Raw genomic sequence first — 18,997 nt, forward strand, 5'->3', positions numbered from 1 at the left:
AGGCGCCGCCCGTCCCGCCCGCGGGCGGCCACGTGGGGAGTCGGCGCGGGCCCGGGGCGGGGCCGGGAGGGGGTCGCCGCCGGCGCCGGGCTGTTTGCGGGGATCTCCCGGGTTATAAATACCCCGCGGGCTTCCCGCGGACGTCCGCCCCCTCCCCGCTGCGGGCCCGGCTCCGGGGGTGGCCGCCTGGACTTCGCTGCCCGCCCCTCCGGGCCCCGGCGCCCTCCGCGCCTCCCCTCCCGGGCCACGCGCCCGGCCGGCTCTGACCCGCAGCCTGGACCTGCGGCGGGGCCCCCCAGGCCCGCTGACCTGAGGCCCCAGGTGAGAGTTCCCCGTGGGGGTGGCTGTTCCTGGGCTTCTGGGCGGGCGAGCATCCCGTCAGCCAGGCCGCCCGGGCAGCCTCCGCCCAGCAGCCCTCCAGGACTGCCACTCGCGTCTCCGGGCAGCCTGGATTCTGGGGGGCTGCCCCTGCCCCCGGTAGCCCTGAGTGCTGTGGCCTTGTTTTCTGTCACCCCCCCCTTCCTTTCCTGCCTCAGTGACCCTGCCATTCCCGGAGGGGGGCCCCCTGTCCATGACCCCCATCTTGCCCAGCGTGGGGCCTGCCCTTACTGGCTTGGGAAGCCTGGCGGCCTTGCGGGAGAGAGCCCGACCCCAGCTCTGGAAGTCCCTCCTGACGTCCCCCCTCAGTCACCGTGGCTCATTAGCGCAGATGCCAGTGGAGGGGGGCAGGGGCACACGAGGGTGCTCAGCCCAGTCCCAGCCTAATGGGGAGACGCAAGCCTGCCCTGACCTCGGGCTCTCACGTGACCGGAACTGCCGAGCCTCAGTTTCATCTGTGAAAACATGACCAGTGTCACTAGAGGTTGTTCCCAGGGTGAGATGAACAAAGACGGATGAGCTGTGTCCGCTGGCATTTGCCTTGACCGGTGTCCCCTCAGACCTGCCGTGTGCGCAGTCTGGGAGGCAGGTGGGTGGGTAGGCCTGTGAGGGAGGGGATCCGGGCTGAGGACAGGGCACCCGATGCAGCCGTCTCAGACCCAGGCCCTGGGGGCTTCCCTGCCTTGCTCCAGCTTCTGCCCTGGGGCCAGTCTCGTGCCCTCTCGGTGCTCAGGGTGCCCCTCTGTTGGTGGGGCCAAGGCCTGGAGCTGTCTACTCCCAGCATGTGCAGCCCCTGCCCAGCCCCACAGTCTTGGCCCCAGTGCAGGAGCTGCGTCTGGCAGCAGGCCAGTGCTGACCGAGGGCCCCGAGTGCCTGGCATGCCCAGGGGAGCTGGCGGAGGAGGGTGCTTGCTGCCTCCGGGACACCCTCCAGCCTGGGACGTGCGGGCATGGCTGCCCCTTCTGGACAGGGCTCCGTGTTCTTAGAATGCGCTGAGTCCTTGCACCGGGGTGTGCCTCCTCCTGGAAGGCCGCCAGCAGTCCCCTCCGGGGCTCCCTGCCTCTTGCCTCGGCCCCGGCCCCAGCCCCCAGCTGGTGGGGCCTCCCCAGGAAACCTTTCTGTCCACGATGCTGCCCCCCCCCCCCCAGCTGGGTTTCAGGCTTCTCCATGTCCCCCTGGATCCCTGTTCTGGCAGCACTAGGAAGTGGGGGTGGGAGCGCCGCCCGCTGACTCATCACAGGCCCCAGCTGGGCCTGGCTGTGGCCACTGTGGTCAGTAGGTGAGCTTGTTGATCCGGTGGATGGAGGAATGCAGGGAGGAAGGGGGAGTGAGTGACCTTCCGGCCGGGCCTGGGCTGGGGAGGATGGTCCAGCTGGGATAGTAGTCAGGCTGGGGCCTCTGCCCCTGACCCCCAGCTCTCATCCACCCGGACCTGGGGAGCAAACGGAACCCTGAGCCTCTCCCAGAGGACCCCTGCGTGGGTGGGGAGAAGGACCCTGGAGGGAGGCCAGAACCCTAGGGCCCCCTCTGTGCCGTTGACAAGGACACTCCAGCCAGGTGGGCTGTGGGGGGGCGGCAGCCACAGGCTGGCCCGGTCCCGCCCGCGTTAATCCCTGCGTCTCCCTTGGCCCTTTGCTCTGTGTCCTGGCCGCTTGGCCTGGCCGCTGTGGCCTTGTCAACCTTCATGGCGGTCTTTGAGTTTCCCAAATTTCCCCTGCGTTTCTCAGTTCGAACTCCAGAGAGCACCTGGGCGCTGGCCTCTGGTTGCCCCGCTCTGGGAGGGGTCAGAGGACAGTGGGTTGGGCCGAGGCTGCGGTCAGGCGGTAACCTCTAGCCTCCTGTCAGCGTATCACACCCTTACAGGAGGATCTCGTCACACCGTGGCCTTCCTGTCCCATCTCCCCGTACAGATAGGTCCTCTCCTGGCCTGCTTAGTGCTGCGTTTTTTGCTGTGTTTTTTGTTTGTGTTTTTGTATTTTTGTTGAAAATTTTACTGTTTGAAGTGGCCAAGCTTTTGCTGAAGTGCCGTCGGGTCCTGAGTGCATGGAGGTTGGGGGCTGGGCCTCCCACAGCGGACACACCAGGTGCGCTCCTGGGAGGCCCGAGCCCAGCGCTGCTGGTCCTGAGCTCAGTGTTAACGACTCAGCTGCACACAACAGGAGTCCCTGCCCAGAAACACACAAGGCAGGCATGCGTTGTCCCCGGGAGGGATGGCTCGGTACTCCCCAATTCAGTGTCTGTGGCCACTCTGTAGATCATCACTGCTGTGCCCCGGGCTGGGTGAGACCCTGTGTGGATCCCACAGCCCGCCACGGGACACACAGGTACCCACTTCTTCAGATGTGGGTCCAGCCATGGCCTCCCAGTGGGCAGCATGGCCCTTCCAGCCGAGGAAGCTTCGCTGCAGAGGCTGGGGTGTTGGCAGAGCTGTCGGTGGCCTGACTCCCTCAGGAGGCCCAGCCCAACCTCCCTGCACTCAGGACCCGAGAGCACTTCAGCGCAAGCTCGGCCACTTCAAACAATAAAATCTCCCTGAGTGGCGGCACCTGTGGCCCCGCAGTCCTCCAGGCAGTCGGTGGCTGGCGCGGAGGAGTGCCAGGGCCATGCCTGGAGATGCAGCCTGCAGAGGAGACGGGAGCACAGCTGGGCTGGGGCCAGTGGCCTGGGGCCTCTGCTCATCCACGGGGAGACATGGGCCTCACCTCCCAGCCTCCCTTGGGAGGCTCTGTCGCCCAGTAAAGGTTCAGATGAATGAGTGGTTTCCTCCTTGGCTCTGTGCAGATAGCTCAGCGAGATGGGGGCAGAGAGCAGCTCAGCTGTGACAGCTTTGTGTGCTGGGGCCACGGCACCGTCTTCTGCTCTAAGAAAAGATTCTGCACTGCAAGAGGCGAGAAGCCACTGGGCCTTGGTTCCAGGAGCGCGGGGGTGGGGAGTAGGGGCAGCCAGGTGGAGTTCCCAGCGGCTCCTTAGGGCTTTGAGGGCGAGAAGGTGCCCGAGACCCACCTGCCCCAGACTCTGCTCACCCTGCCCTTGGCCTGGAAGCTGCAGACCGGGAGAGGGGATGATTCTCTCGCCCTTCCAGAGGCAGGGCTGGAACAGGGAGAAGGGGAGGGGGCTGAGGGCAGAGGAGCTGTGGGGAGAAAGGCGAGGGAAAGGGTGTTCGGGCTGCAGAACTGGATCCTCCCTGGGGTTCTTGGAGAGGTGGGAATCCAGTCTGGGACTCCTTGCTGGTGGCTTTGGCCACTCACTGTGTTGCCAGCCTGGGCCTCTCCTGCGGGTCTTGAGGGTTTTATGTTGGGCAAGGAGCAGGTCATAGGAGTGTTTGTGAATGGAATGAGGCAGCTGCTGGGGGTTATGTCCCTGTAGGTCCCTTCCAGGACCCCCACATTCAGCCACCTGCTCATTCCAGGGTATCCCGGATTGAGGTGTGGCTCCGCTCGCCCCTCAAGGTGGGCTCTGAGCTTCTTTACCTCCTAGAAGAGAGTCCACTGGCCCCTCCGCGCTCCAGGGATGGAGAGGTGACAGATTTAACGTGGGAGATGGAGAAAGGGACTCCCGTGGCCCAGGACAGCACTCCAGGCCCCAAGCCCCCAGGCCTGGTCTCTGCCCCCTGCCCCCTCCCCCTCTGGCCCTCCCCATTCTTGCCCACGTGGCTCAGCGGTTGAGCATCGACCTAGGATCCAGGAGATTGCAGTTCGATTCCCAGTCAGGCCACATGCCCAGGCTACGGGCTCGATCCCCATTGCAGGGGGTACAGGAGGCAACTGATCAATGACTCTCATCACTGATGTTTCTCTCTCTCTCCCTCTCCCTTCCTCTCTCTGAAATCAATAAAGACATATTTTAAAAAATAAAAAAGAAAGAAAGAACTGCTCTAACCGGTTTGGCTCAGCGGTTGGAGCGGGCGTCAGTCCTCGGACTAAAGGGTCCTGGGTTCGATTCCGGCCAAGGGCACATACCTGGGTCGCAAGCTCGGTCCCCAACCCTGGGGCCATGTGCAGAAGGCAACCAGTTGGCGTGTTTCTCTCATATCGATGCTTCTCTCTCCCCCCCCCCCCCCCCACTCTCTGAAAAGCAACAGAAAAAATATCCTTGGATAATAATTGAAAAAAAAAAAAAGCCAAAGAACCCAAACCCAAACGTGGTTCTATGTGCACTGGCCACGTCCTTCCCAGGCCTCTGCACAGGCTCCTGGCTCTGCAGGGAGATCCCTCCCCATGGCCTTTGCTCCCCCTTCACTCCAACCCACCCCCAACTTCCTCTGGCTTGGCAAGGACCTCCCCACTATGACTCTGCCTCCCCGCCTCGCCCTGCCAGGCCCTGGAAGGGTCTCTGGTCTCCCTTCCGTCCCCCTGAACTCTGACCTCCCCTCTCCTGGCACAGGGCTGTGCGCTTGCGTCATTGCTCTCCCAGGCCTGACTGTGACTTCCAGGCCCAGGGTGGCAAAGGTCAGTTGTGGGAGCACCTGTGGGGGTGGGGTGGGGGTGGGGGTGATGCGTGAGCTCACAGGCCCACCCTGCCTCTACTGGGTGCCCCAGCAAGAACCCCACACTGTTCCCACCATGCGCCCAGCCCTGGGCCTCCAGCAGGGCCCCAGGACCACATCGCCTCCCCAGGGAGCCCTGTGTGGCTGCCCAGGTGGAGCCACCACCCCTTTCGCCCTCCGATTCCTTATGAGCTTGGCCGTATTTTGAAATTAACTAGAAATCAGGTTCTCACAGAGCCGTGATGAGCTCGGCCATTGCACAGCTGCAGCTCTTGCCAAGTTAAGGGCCGGCCCTGTCCGTGCGCGCCCCGGGGGTGGAGGCGCGGGACGTGGCAGGCCAGGTGGAAGGAGGCCCAGCCCCGAGAGCCACGTGGGGAGCCACAGGGGCAAGGACGAGCGTGGCTCCAGGCTTTCTCTTGGCGCTTCCAGGGCATTCTTGCTCTTGATTTTGTCTCCCACTTTCAGGGGAACCCACTTGTTTACTGAACGCAGCGCATTGGTAAGATCCAGGTTCGAAGCCTGCAGGCGGGGGACAGGGAGGCGCCCCTGCTCCCTCAGCTTCTCGGAGTTCCGGCCCCGCTGCCATTTCTTCCCTGTTTCTGTCTGGATGACGACCCCCCTCCCCCTCAGCCCCAGCCCCAGCCCCAGGCCCAGGCCCAGGCCCAGCCCCAGCCCCAGCCCCAGCCCCACCCCGGCCCCTTTCTCTGTTCCTGCCCCAGCACTGGGCCTGCCTGAGGAGGCAGCGGTGATGTTTGCTGAATTGGCAGGTAGCTCCGTGTCTCTTGGGGGCACCTGGGGGTGCAGTTTGAGTGACCCCAGAGCTCCTTCGTCCGGAGACCCCACCTCACTGTCTGGTGTCTCCTCCCCGCCTGCGCTGCACCAGCCCCAGCTCCCTGATGGGGGTTTTGTGTGAGTTTTCCTCCGAGAGGGCAGGGGTGTGGCTAGTTCAGTCCTGGCCAAGGGTCCCTGCTGACCCCCGCTAACTGAGCCTGGGCCCTCTGCCCGCCCCTGTGTTGGCAAAGGGATGGTCCCAGCCTGGCTGGCTCCCTAAGCTGCTGACTTAGGCCTGAGTCACCCGACAGCTTCCCTAACCACAGAGGCAGAGGGGTGTGGCCGAGGGGGATGGGCAGGCTGGGCGGCAGTCCCGAGGTGCCGAAGCCCTGGGGAGTGGGTGCAGCCTGACCCCCACCCAGCAGAGCCCTGTGCAGGGAGCGCCACCCAGGGCCGCATTCCAGAGCTGTGGGCCTGGCTGCCTGCCTGGGGAGGCCCCACTAGAGGCTGGTGATGCCCCTGTGGGCTGCGGGCAGTGTGGCCCAGACCCTGGCCTTGATGTGGTGTTGGTCCTGGGCAGGCACCTCAGCTGCAAAGCGCTGGGGGCCCCTGTAAAGTGGGGGTGGACAGAATGGGCAACGAGGGCTGATGCAGGGTCGAAGGAGGGGGGTGTGAGAAGCCCTTGGATCGGCATCTGTGTGTGTGAATGTGAGCGTGGGGTCATCCAGGCGGGACAGGAGGCCTTTCACTGTCCAGCTGAAATCTGGGGATGAGGTAAGCTTAGGCTTATGGGGACAAAGTGTGAGACACTCGGGACCCTGTCTCCACCACTGTGCCTGTGTGACTGGCTGCATGTGCGTCTGCATGTGTGTGCATGTGTGTGCCTTGCCCTGGGGGCAGCACAGTGGCCGTGCAGAAGGAGCGGGAGAGGAAGGGCGGAGTGGAGCGGCCGAGAGATGCTGACCGGGTGCCTCCCATGCTGAGAGCGTCCGTGGTGGCTCCCAGGGGTGCATTTGACGGGAGAGGGGAGCTCAGAGCAAGGATCTGAGTTGATGGGTCTGGAGTCAGTGTCCCCGGATCCCTGGGAGGGGGTCTGCCCTGCTGGGGACCTTGGGCCCACATACTCCTTGGAGGCCGGTCTACCTGGTTCCTGCAGGGGAACCTTCTGCTTCTGGAAACTTCTCTCTTGGGCTCCCTCCTAGGTCTCCCCAAACCCTGGACTCAGCCCTCTCTGGGCCAGGGTAGTGCCCCTGAGAACCAGGACTCAGCAGGGCACCAGGCCCATGGCCCACTGCCACCCAGAGGGAACCCCTGGATACGCTGTCCCTCTACTGCCGGCTGTGAGGCGCTGATGCTGGGGGTGAACAGGAAGTGAGGCGCCTCCGGGGGGTCTGGGGGGAGGTGCCTGCAGCTGTGGCCTCCTCAAGGTCGCCCAGGCGGCCGGGGGCAGATGGGGGTGCGGAGTCCTGGCAGAGACCATCCAGGGCCTCTGCCCTGCATTCCCTGGGCGGCATCTCAGCCCCTGGAGCCCTTGCGCCCCTGCTGGGTGGGGGAGGGCAGGCTGCAGCCTGCTGTGTGGGGCTGGGAGGCAGCTGAGTCCTGAGTCACGCTCCAGAATATGAAGGAGGCCGTTTCCACCACCATCTGTCTCCTTGGGAAGGGAAGGAGGGGAGGAGGGGGCAGAGGGCAGGGCCGCAGGGGGAAGGGCCCATCAGGTCCTGTTTTCCCTGCCTCCTCCCTGGGCTTACTGGGTTGGGGGTGGGGGGTCTCTTTGCCCACAAAGGTCCCACAAGTCAGTGGGGAGGGGTGTCCCATGCTTTGTGTCGCAAAACCAGGCCACCTGGGGCTCCTCTTAGAGGCTTCTTGGGGCGCCCTCTGGGGACCCTGTTGCTGCAGTCAGGGACCCCAGCACCTGTGGAGCTGTCCTGAACCCAGCATGGGGAGCCAGCTACCAAGCCCCCACTCCCTGTCACCTGTTGTAGTGGCCCAGTTAGCCCCTGTCTCCTGGGGCCTTGGAGCAGAGCTCTCTGGGCTGTTGGAGCCTCCCATTCCCACATCCCTGAGAACCTGCACCCTGCGCACCTGAGCAGGTGGAGGCCTTGGGGTCACTGCAGGGTCTCTGGTCAGGGTTCAGGCCTCACCCCCTCTAGGGCTGGTGAGTGCAGGGACTCCCCCTGGCTGGGGCAGCCCCCCAGGCTGCACTGCCTTCCAGCCTCTGACTGTGACGTGTGGATGGGCAGCTGAGGCCCCAGCCAGTGGCCGGGGCCAGTGCTTTCCAGCATGTGGGCCACTGGGCATGTCTTAGTGGTGAGACCTTTGGTCCAAGTGAAAGTTTATCCAGACGCTAACCGCCTGGTGCCCAGCCTGGACTGCCCTCCCAGCACGCCCCTCAAGCACGTGTGTAGGGGGTCCCCCTTCCTAGGTTTCTGGTCTACAGTGGGACTGAAGGTGACCCTGTGCTGCATCTGGCCTGTGTGGAGGTCAGGAAGTCAGTGGTGGAGGCGCCCGCAGCCTGGAAGTCCTGGTGAGGGGCAGCCCTGGGACTGGGTGTGGCTCTCTCAGGAAGTCGAGAGCCTTTGGGTGAATGAGTCAGAAACCCAACCTGAGGAGGCAAGGAGGGAAAGAGGAATTGATTGACTGGTGGCAGGGGGCCACCGGTCAGCACAGCCTCTCCCCTCCTGCCTCAGCTCTGTCCAGCCAGCCAGCATTGCCCCCCCCCCCCCCCGGCAGGCGCCGTGTCTACCCACACTGCCAGCTCACTGCTCCACGCCTGGGGGCCCTCGGAGGAAAGTGACATTGATGATGAGACTCCCCAGTCCCCAGAAGAGGCCTGGAGATGGACTCCCAGGGACAGTCAGGGTTCCACCCCCACCTTTGGACCATCTCTGTGGCTGGAGGGCCAGGAGAAGGAGGTGCTAGGAAGAGAAGACCTTGTCTCAACAAGATGGGCAGTTCTCCAAGAGGGGCACGGGAACTGTGGGCTAGGTGTCTGTAGGTGCTACGGGGCCTACCTGGCACCAGCCCCTTCCTTACAGGCAGAGGTGGGCCTGGCTGTAAGGTGTGGTCCCCACGGCTCACAACTCCCAGGCGGGAGAGGCCTGTCCAACTGGATGCCAGGACTGCGGAGGCCTCTGAAGGGCTGCCGGGAGATGCTGGCAAGCTTGGGCTTGGCCATGGGGGTGGTCAGCTGTCTGGAAGCAGCTCCTTGGTGCTGGGATTGAGAGGTCACCCTTTCTGTGAAGTTGGAGAGCCCAGTAGGACTTGGAAGTCTGCGGCCTCTTGTCTGGGGCATGACAGAGCATCCCTGTTTTACAGATGCAGACTGAACAAGACAGTGAGATGGGCCAGAGCTGGGCCGGGCAGGGAGTCTTCCCATCGGTTGGTACTTCCTTTGCTCCCACCCAGCTCTGTCATTGGATACTTAAGACTACATAGTGTGAAAACCTTTAAAGAATCCAATATCCATCCATCCATCCATCTTTCTACCTACCTATCCATCCATTCATCCCTCTGTCTTTCCATCAATTCAACATCCATCCACTCATCCATCACCCATTCCTCCAACACCCATCCACCCATCCATCCATCCATCCATCCATCCATCCATCCATCCATCCATCCATCATCCATCCATCATCCATCTACCCATAATCCGTCCATCCATCCATTCACCCCTCCATCCATTATCCGTTCATCCATCATCCATCCATTATCCATCCATCTGTCCATCCATGCATGCATCCATCCATTATCAGTCCACTCATCCATCCGTCCATCCATCCATCCATCATCTGTTCATCCATCCATCCATCCATCCATCCATCCATTCACACCCTGAACAAGATATAGGAATTTCCACCACATCAGAAGGTTCACTTGTGCCCCTTTTTGGTCTTGTATTATGTATAATTAATGATTAGAGAGATGAATTTTGAAGCTAGAGAAGTGGTTTACAGCTTGGCTTCTCAGAGTGCTGTGCCCAGGTCATTCTAATCACCCATCCTGCAGCCAGGTGGGTGTTGGAGACCTTCTCCCTTCTACAGGTGCCCTCAGGTTGGACCTGGGGGAGAGGGCAGGGGGCTCTGCAGCAAGAGAGAGTCGAGGGAGCTGCTGTGGCCGCCCAGCAGCCGAGGCTGCCATTTCTCCAGTTCCCATGTCAACTTGGGGTCACCTGGCCAGAGGCACAGAAGGCCTTTGTGTGGGGAAGTCATCTGCTTGGCAGTGGGGGTGAGAGGGGAGGATGGGCTGCATTCCTGGGGCGGGGCACCAGGATACAAGGCTTTTCTTTCTGAGCTGCTGGCTGAGTGTCAGCCAGATGCCAGGACCCAGCTGGGGCCTCAGTGGCCATGAGGTGGCACCTCCAACCAGCCTCGTGGGCAGTGGCCATCAGGGTGGAGCAGAGCCAGTACCCGGGACACCAGGGCCTGTAGGGCTTCAGGCACAGTGTCTCAGTCAGCTAGGGCTGTCATAACAAAATATCGCAGGGCGTGTGGCCTGAACAACAGTCGTTTGTTTTTGCACAGTCTGGAGGCTGGAAGTTCAAGGTGAAGGTGCCGTCATGGTGAGGACCTAGCGAGGACACCCTCCCTTTCCATCCTCACAGGGGTGGAGAGAGTGAGCCCTGGTGTCCTTTCCTCTTTTCCTAAGGCCACCAACCCTACTGGATGGGGCCAGGGCCCACCCTCTGACCTCATTTAACCTCTCACCCCAGGGGCCCCAGCTCCAATACAGTCACAGTCACATAGGAGTTAAGACATCAACAGGTGAATTGGGAGGGGGGGGCACAATTCCACCCACTACAGACAGCTGCCGCAGGGCCTGGAGGGTGGGCAGCGGCCCCGTGGGGATTCCCACCTGCCTGCTCATTTCCCTCCCCAGGTGCTGCCAGCTCAGGCTCCTCCCTCCTCGCAGGTGTGCTGGCCTCCGAGATGAGGGCCCAGCCCCCGGGGTGGGGTGTAGGGGGATAGCAGGGTGGCCTCTTGGGGCTGCTAGGGGACCCGAAACGAACACACCTGGCTGGCAGGAGGATTGCTTCTCTGGTGGAAGTGAGGGAGGAAGTGCCTGCTCCGAGGCGCCTTGGCTCTTGTTTGTTTATTAGGCAGGAAGACCTTGGCCTTGCAGAGCTGGAGAGCACCTGCCACTCCCTGTCCTGGCTTCCCTCCCGGTCAGTCTGACCTGGAAAAGACCAAGTGAGATGGGTAGGAGAGGGTGTGAAGTTAGAGTGTGTGCACATGCGTGTGTGTGCGTGTCAGGAGAGGGTGGGTCCTGCCCCCTTGGTGGCATCAGGCCCCCTCAGCAGGTCCCTGCCTTTTCTCTCCTAGACTTGCCTTAGGATGGGTGGGGGGTGTTCTCATCCATGCTGAACAGGTCCCCCGTTTAACCAGCCCAGGTGCCTGCTCTGCTGAGACAGACATTCTTTCAGAGGGCAGAGGAGGGGAGGGGAGCTTTGGGAGAGCGCAGTCTTCCCGGTCCAGGACACCCCCAGGGCCTGTCCTCTGCGTGTCCTGTTCGGATTCATGGCTAATATGGGGTCCTCCCCAAGCAACCGGGGAAACCACAGAAAGCAAGGAAGAAAGCAGGGACTTAGGGAACCATAAAACCAAACAAGACTGCAGTTGTTGGCGTAAATAACACCATAGTGAGGCACGTTGCAGGGTGGGCACTGCTGGGCACATGGGCAAGTGTCCGGGCCAAGGAAGCCCTAGGGTGGCAGCAGGAGACGGAGAGGAGAGGAGAGTGAAAACGGAAGAAAAGCTGAAGGACACGGGGGGGGGGGGGGGCCAAGCGGAGGTGTCAACAGCTGGGACAAAGGGGGCGGGGGAGGAAACATCTGGAAAACCACGGAAGATGCCTTTCCCGGTGTTAAATAGAAACTTTCACAGCAGAAGACTTTTCTGAAGGTGTTTATTGAGCCAGAAAAGGGCCAGGTCCTGGGGCGTGAGGTCTGAGCCTCCAGCAGCAGCAGGGCCAGGTAGACGGGTCCACAGTCCTGGCTCTTTAATGCATCGGGTGAACCCGGTGTGTGGGGGGCGTGCAGGCCGCCCCGAAAGCATCGGCACTGGCCGTGGACGAGGGGGCGGCGAAGGCCAGGCGGGCAGCTCCGAGCCAGGCGGGCAGGTCTGGGCGAGGGCCGCTTTGGGGGTGCGGGGGCACAGAGCCCAGGAGAGAAGCATTTGCTCCCTTTGCATAGGTTCTGGGCGACCGTCCGGAAAGTTCTTAGATAACCCAGGAAATAGCTGTGGGGAAGTAGATTCGGAATTTCAAGCCGCCCTCAGGAATGTCATCAGCCTTCGCGGGTTTTGCCTCTCCTCTGTCCCTGCCCCCGCTCGGCTGCTGTAATGAATCCAGGACATCTTAGGATTGTTTTCTTGTCACCAGAATCAGCACTGGAGGAAGTCGCAGGGCTCAGAAGGTGCCAATGGAAAAAGTCAGGACAGCCAGGTGTATTTTTGTTTCCGAATATTAAAGACAAAAAGAAAATTCTAAAAGCTTCCGAGAAGAGAGAGGATTCCTACAAAATTAGAAAACCCGGGTTGTCGCAGTGTCTCGGACGCAGGAGGTGGAGCAGCGCCGGGCGCTGGGGAGACGCGCCCGGGACACAGCGTGTGTCTGGTTCAGTCGCCATCCAGCTGCCAGGAAGGGGCGGGAGGGAGCGTGCCCAGCACAGGAGGCCCCTGAGAAGCCTGTTTACTCACCTGTAAACCCACCCCGCTCCGAGCTGGCACCTGCTGGCACCGGCTGGGGCATCCAGTGGGCCTGAGGCTCCAATACAGGCAGCAGGAACTTCCTCCAATGCAGGACCAGCGGCCAGGAGAGACCTGGGGCTCCCGGAGCCAACTGGCCGCGGCCCGGAGAAGACGGTGCCCAGACAGACCCAAATCGGGACTCCGGAGACGGAAAAACAAGTCCAGGCAGGAGCCGGGCTGTGGACCTCCTCCCACAGCAGCATGAGCTGGAGAGCGGCCCAGAGCCCACTCCAGAGCCCAGGAAACCCGATTTTATTTTATTACTTTTTAAAATCCTCACCTGAGAGATATTTTTAACATTGCTTTTCAGAGATAGTGGAAGGGAAAGGGGGAGAGCGAGAAACATTGATGTGAGAGAGACACATCAATTAGCTGCACCCCACATGGGCCCTGACCGAGGCTGGGGATCGAGCCTGCAACCCAGGCACGTGCCCTTGGCTGGAATCGAACCCAGGACCCTTCAGTCCATGGGCCGACGCTCTAACCACTGAGCAAACTGGGCAGAGCAGAAACTTCATTTTGTGTAAAACAAGCGACAGAAATGGGCTGCCGGCAGGCTCTGTACAGAGATACTCCTGGGAAAGGAGCCGGCAGGCGTAGCGAGCGTCCCCACAGGCCAGAAGAGACGCCCACCAGCCCACACTTAGTGCTTTAAAACAGCCGCCGATCACTCTCCTCGGGGCCTCCGTGGGCTGGCCCTGGGAGCTCCGCTTGGGCTCACCCATGGGGTGGCATGTCCGCTTGGGTCGCCGCCACCTGCAGGCTTGACTGAGGCCTCAGGATCTGCTTCCAAGGCAGCCGACTCCAGGGCTGGCAGGCTGGGTCCTGGGTGGGCCTCTTTAGGACGCCGCTTGGATGTCCCCATCACCGGGTGACCCTCACACGCTGCTGGGGGGACACTGCAGCCGCCGTGGGAAACAGCCTGGCGGATCCTTCAAACGTTAGAGTTTCCACATGATGGGCGTTTCCACTCCTAGGCGTGTGCCGGAGAATTAGAAACGTCCACGTGACAAGCTGCACGTGAATATTCATAAGAGCCAAAGGGTGGAAACAACCCGAGTGTCTGTGGACTGATAAAATATGGCACAGCCCTGGCTGGCAGCGCAGTGGTTAGAGCACCCGCCTGGGCACCAGGTCTGATGCCCGGCCCTGGTCAGGGTGTGGGCAGAGGGCAACCAATCGATGTCTCTCTCACATCAATGTTTCTCTCTCTCCCTCCCCCCTCCCCCCACTCTCTCTAAAAATCAATGGAAAAAACATCCTTGGGAAAGGATTAACAACAACAAAAATCCCACAAAAAACAAAACAAAGTATGGCGTAGTTACACAATGGGATATTATTTAGCTATAAAAAGAAATTAGGCCCCGACATACCCGCAACATGAATAAACCTCGAGAACGTGGTGTTACGTGAAAGAAGCCAGACTCAGAAGGACACATCGTCCGGCTCCGTTCATATAAAATGTCCAGAACGGGGGTGGGGTGTGTGCGTGGGACCCACAGAGGCGGGCAGTGGATTCGTGGACGCCGGGCGCTGGGGCTGCTGATAGTTGTGAGGTTTCTTTTTGGGGTGATGCAAACATTCTCAGATTGGATTAGGGTGAGAGTTTGGTTGTGCAACTTTGTAAATATGCTAAGAAATGTTGAACTGTGTGTTTAAAATGGGGACGTTTTATAATTATGTCTCATTATGTAAATTATGTCTCAATGGAGGTGTTTAAAAGAGAGAGAGAGGGAGCTAAGACATGTATGATGGGAGTTCCTGGAGAAACCAAACAGGAAAGCGCTAAAAAAAAATAAAAATCCAAGACAACTCACCCGGCATAAAAAGATTTCAAACTTATATTGAGAAGACATATCCCATCCGCAAGGAAACTGACCTGGAATGACTAACCCCGAGGCATATTGTTGTAAAATTAACATATATTAAAGAAAAACCTTCCCAATCCTGCGGGAATCCAGGTAAAATGCCCAAGTTGTCTGTCAGGGGGAGAAAATCAGGTTGTCTGGGGACTTTTCAAAAGGGGGCTGGCGTCACTTTTGAGGATGTTTCTGTTCAACATTAAATACATGAAGCAGCCCCGGCCTGGGCTTGGTTGGTGGGAGCGATGCCCGGTGCACCAGGAGGCCTCGGGTTCAATTCCCCGTCAGGCCATGTGCCTAGGTTGTGGGTTTGGTCCCTGGTTGGGGCAAGTACAAGGGTCAACCAATCGATGTTTCTCTCTCTCTCTCCCTTCCTCTGTCTAAAAATCAGTAAACACATATCCTCAGGTGGTGATGAAAATAACAAATAAATAAAGCAAGTGACCAGGTTTGCAAAATAAGTTAAATTATAATCGTCAAAAAGGGCTAAAATTATGACTTTCACGTGGGTGTGAAAATGAGCGCTTGTTGCAAACTCCTCAAATTGTTTACGTCGCCTGTGCACAGGTTCTGGTACGTTAGTTATACTCAGCGAAGCTTTAAAAAGCCCAGCGCGTGCTGAAGGGCTTGCTCAGCTCATACGGAGGAGCAGGCGGATGCGGCGAAGGCCCGAGGGGACCAGGGACAGACACGTCCATACCTCAGAAATATTCAGGTTGCTATAAACTGTAACGACCCAGCGTTTTTCTGAAAGAGTCACCTGCTGACCAGAAAACGACCAGGTCCTGGGGTGTGTGGTCTGAGCCCCCAGCAGCCGCCTGGCCTGGGGGAGACCTGGCCCCGCCCTGGAGTCGATGGGCTCTTTCATGGAAACAGTTTTGGGACAAAAGATGTAAGTTGTGTTTTTTTGTTAATACGCACCCGAGGATATTTTTTCCATCCATTTTTAGAAAGAGTGGAAAGGAGGGGTTTAGGGGAAGGGAGGGAGAGAGACACACATGGGTGGGTTACCTCCTGCACAAGCCCCAACTGACCGGGGCCAGGAATCAACCTGCAACCCAGGGACACGCCCATGACTGGGAATCGAACCCGAGACCCTTTGGTGCGTGGGCCGGCGCTCTAGCCACTGAGCCAGGCCAGGGCAGAAGGGTGTCAGCTGTTTGAAAGCACCGACGCTGGCTGTGGGTGACAGCGGGAGAAGGCGAGGAGGGCAGGCTCCGGGGCAGTGCAGAGCCCGAGGAGGGTGTTTGCCCTTTAGGGCTGGATGTGGGCAACGGTCCGGAGATCACGCAGGCAGGATGCTTGCGGTTCGGCGGCCGGCTCTTCTCTCTGGACATTGCGCAAATGCAGTTTCAACACGCGTTTGGGAATGTTATCAGTCTTCCTGGCTTCTCTGCTCACAGCCATTAACTGATTAACCTGTCTTGTGTCTTCCTCCCACCTTCCGGCTGACGTGATGTAATTTAGGACATCTCAGAATTTCCCCCAGAGCTGTCAAGGTGAACAAAAAAAAAAAGGCAAACTGGGTTTGTCACGGGCGGTGGGTGGAGGGCCCTCCCCAAAGAGCTCTCAGCATGTGGATAGACAGGAGTTATTTCAAGTCGCTCTCTTTTGTCTGAGAAAAGCTGAGCACCCTGGGAGCTGGGAGCATCCCTGGTGCCCAGACTGTGGCCTTCGGTGTCCCGTGTCCAGATCTGACAGCTGGGAGCCCCCCACAGCTCTGGAGTCAGGAAACCTTGGAGGTCGTGGGCACCACATCACAGGAGGCCCAGGCCCAGGCCCAGGCCATGCCCCCTATTGGCAAGTGTTTGGGGCCCTGGGTCCTGGTCGCTGGACAGCCCCTCACCTGGCTGCCCCTCTCCTTTGGAGTTAGAAGGCCGAGTGCTGCCTTCATCCCGTGGGTCTGGGTTCCAAACAGGAGGGTCAAGAATCCCCTCCCCACCCTTTGAGCCAACTCCTAATCCTCACTCTCCCCCCACCCAGAACCTTCCATCCCTGGCCGGCCTCCCCACACAGCCTCCCTGGGCCCCACTTGGGTCCCAGCTCACCCCTCCCGAAGCTGCTGCTGCCCTGGGCCACTAGGGTGCTCCGTGGGTCCTTCCAAGCGTTCAGGCCCGTGGGGCTCACGCCCTGCATTTTCTCCCGCCGACCTTAAACAGAGAGCTCCGTATTTCTCTAGCAAAATGGGTTTATTTGGGAACAACAAAGAATTGTAATTCGGGACATTCAGTCCGATGGTGAACCACGTGCACGTGCGGAGAACGGGGAGAGGAACGTTCTTTTGTGGAGCAAAGGGGGAGCCCAGAGGCGCCGCTGAAAACCCAGAGCCCCTGGAGGAAACTGGGCGTCGGGTCTTGTGGCTTCTCCTGGGCTGAGCGGTTGCAGGGCAATGAGAAGACCCTCTTTCCCGCCTGTTGGAGATGGGAGGCAGCTTCTTCCCGTTTGGGGTGATTGGTGCTGGTGGTGGGCCTGAGCACCCCCCTGCAGGCCCTGCCCACTCCAAGTTAACTGGGGTTTCTGTTGATTAATCTTCACACTGTGTCCTCTGATGAGGCCCGGCTCACACCCGCCCTGCCGGAAGCATCCTGAGTGCCCCCCTCACAAGCTCCTGCTTTCCAAACTCCTCAGCTGGGAAAACGGGGTGCCCCACGCTGAGGGAGGTGTGGCTGCTGCTGGTTGGCCCTCCCCACGTGCGGGGAGGGACCCTACGCTCTGCCCCTCGCCTCCCCTTCCTGTGGGCGGCCCGTGGCAGCAGCCTCTCTGCTTTCCTTTCTTTCTGGGTCTGCGGCCTTTATTGCCAGGTAATTTGGCACCGTCAGCAGGCCCTGGAGCTGGGGGGCGGGCGTGGGAGGCACAGAACCTCTGGGGACCAGGCCGCCCTAGCTGTCCCCTGAGACAGCTCTGTGGTCACAGCTGGTGGGGCGCCGAGCCTGTCTGCCTGCCTGTCACCCCAGGTTACCCCCCCACATCCTGCATCTTCCCCGTGAAGCTTCCGGCCTGGAAGGACCTGCCACAGGTGTGCCCCATTCTGAGGTCCGGGGACCCTCCCCTGCTCCTGACCCCACGCTGTCAGGGTCTCTCTCTGCAAGACACGTGCCAGTCGCCCACATGGAAGTTTCCCGTGGAGGGTCCTGGGGCTCCCAGGCCTGAAAATATCGAAAGGAAATCCGGGAAACCGCCCAGCCCTGGGTTCCCCAACCTGCCCGGGACGGAAGGGCCCCCGGGGCCCATTGTGCACAGAACCAGCTCGGGAGCTGGAGGCATCCTCAGGGCCAGAGCCCCGCAGGGCTGGGGGCTCCAAGCTGGGGCGGGTGTGTGGGGTTCGGTCTGGTCAGATGGAGCTGGGGGGCAGGTGCTTTGCACAGTGCCCCAAGGGGGACAGATGCCCACGACCCCGCCACCCCGAGAAATCTGCCAGGCCCGGATTCCACCTCCTGCCTCTGCCGGGATGGGACCCTCAGTCCTCTCAGACCCAGTGGCCCCAGGGTGGGGACAGTGGACACGGGGGCCGGCCAGTGCCTCAGCCAAGGCCCTCAACCAGGAGCTGCCCCGGGCTCGGGGTTCCCAGTCGGCTCCCCACCCTGCACCCCTGACCCGCAGGTGCAGCCCCGCCCGGCCCTTTGAGGGCGAGGCGCGCCCTCTGGTGGCGAGAAGCGGCATCACCTCCTTCGTCTTCGCTGACTTGTGCTCCCCAATGCGGGGGTCCGGGGCTGGGGGGGTTCAGGGGGTGGGGAGGAGTCTCGACTTGCAGGTAACGGGGGAAAGTTTATGCCTGTTAAAGAATTCTCTTTTTTATTTTACTATTATTTTTAAAATTTATCTTTATTGTTGAAAGTTTTACAAATGCCCCCCTTTTCCCCCCACTGATCCCCTCCCCCCCGCACCCCTCCCCCAGGCCTTCCCCACGCCGTTGTCTGTGTCCATGGGTTATGCACATATGCACAGAAGTTCTTTTTTTTTTTTTTTAAATATATTTTTATTGATTTCAGAGAGAGGAAAGGAGAGAGAGAAACATCAATGATGAGAGAGTCATTGATTGAACCCGCAACCCGGGCATGTGCCCTGACCGGGAATCGAACCCCGCTCGCCTGGACCCTAGGTTGATGCTCAACCACTGAGCCACGCCCAGCCGGGCTGCACAAAAGTTCTTAAGTGAACCTCTCCCCACCCGCCCACCCACCTCCGCCTTCCCTCTGAGACCCCTCCCTCTGCTCCATGCGTCTGTGTCTCTGGATCTATTTTGTTCACCGGTTTATTTGTTCATTAGATGCCACCTATGAGTGAGATACTTGTCTTTCTCTGACCGGCTTGTTTCGCTCAGCATCATACTCTCCAGGTCCCACCATGCTGTCGGGAAGGGTAAGGGGACCTTCTTTTTCATAGCTGCATAGTATTCCACGGTGTAAATGTCCAAGAAGATGGTTGATATGATAGAATTCTCTTTTTAAAATTGATGGTGGTGAGTATTAAATGACCATGATATTTAGGTTTTGTTGGCTATATTTAAAAGACTAACCCATAACTTATTATCAAAATTAACCGCTGATATATGTGTAAAAATAATATAAATGGGGCCACTTAGACATGGAGCTGGAGCTGTCATCCCAGGGGAACTGCCTGGCTCACCTCCTGCCTCAAACCTTTGGAATATTAAACAGCAAATAACCTCTGGGCTTGGCCTGGGGCAACCTTGGATCTCAAGCAACTGTTTGCAAAAGTCGCAAAGATAACAGGAAAGCAGAGACTGTGATTAT

Source organism: Miniopterus natalensis, chromosome 1, assembly GCF_054644295.1.
Source record: "Miniopterus natalensis isolate mMinNat1 chromosome 1, mMinNat1.hap1, whole genome shotgun sequence".
NCBI lineage: Eukaryota > Metazoa > Chordata > Mammalia > Chiroptera > Miniopteridae > Miniopterus > Miniopterus natalensis.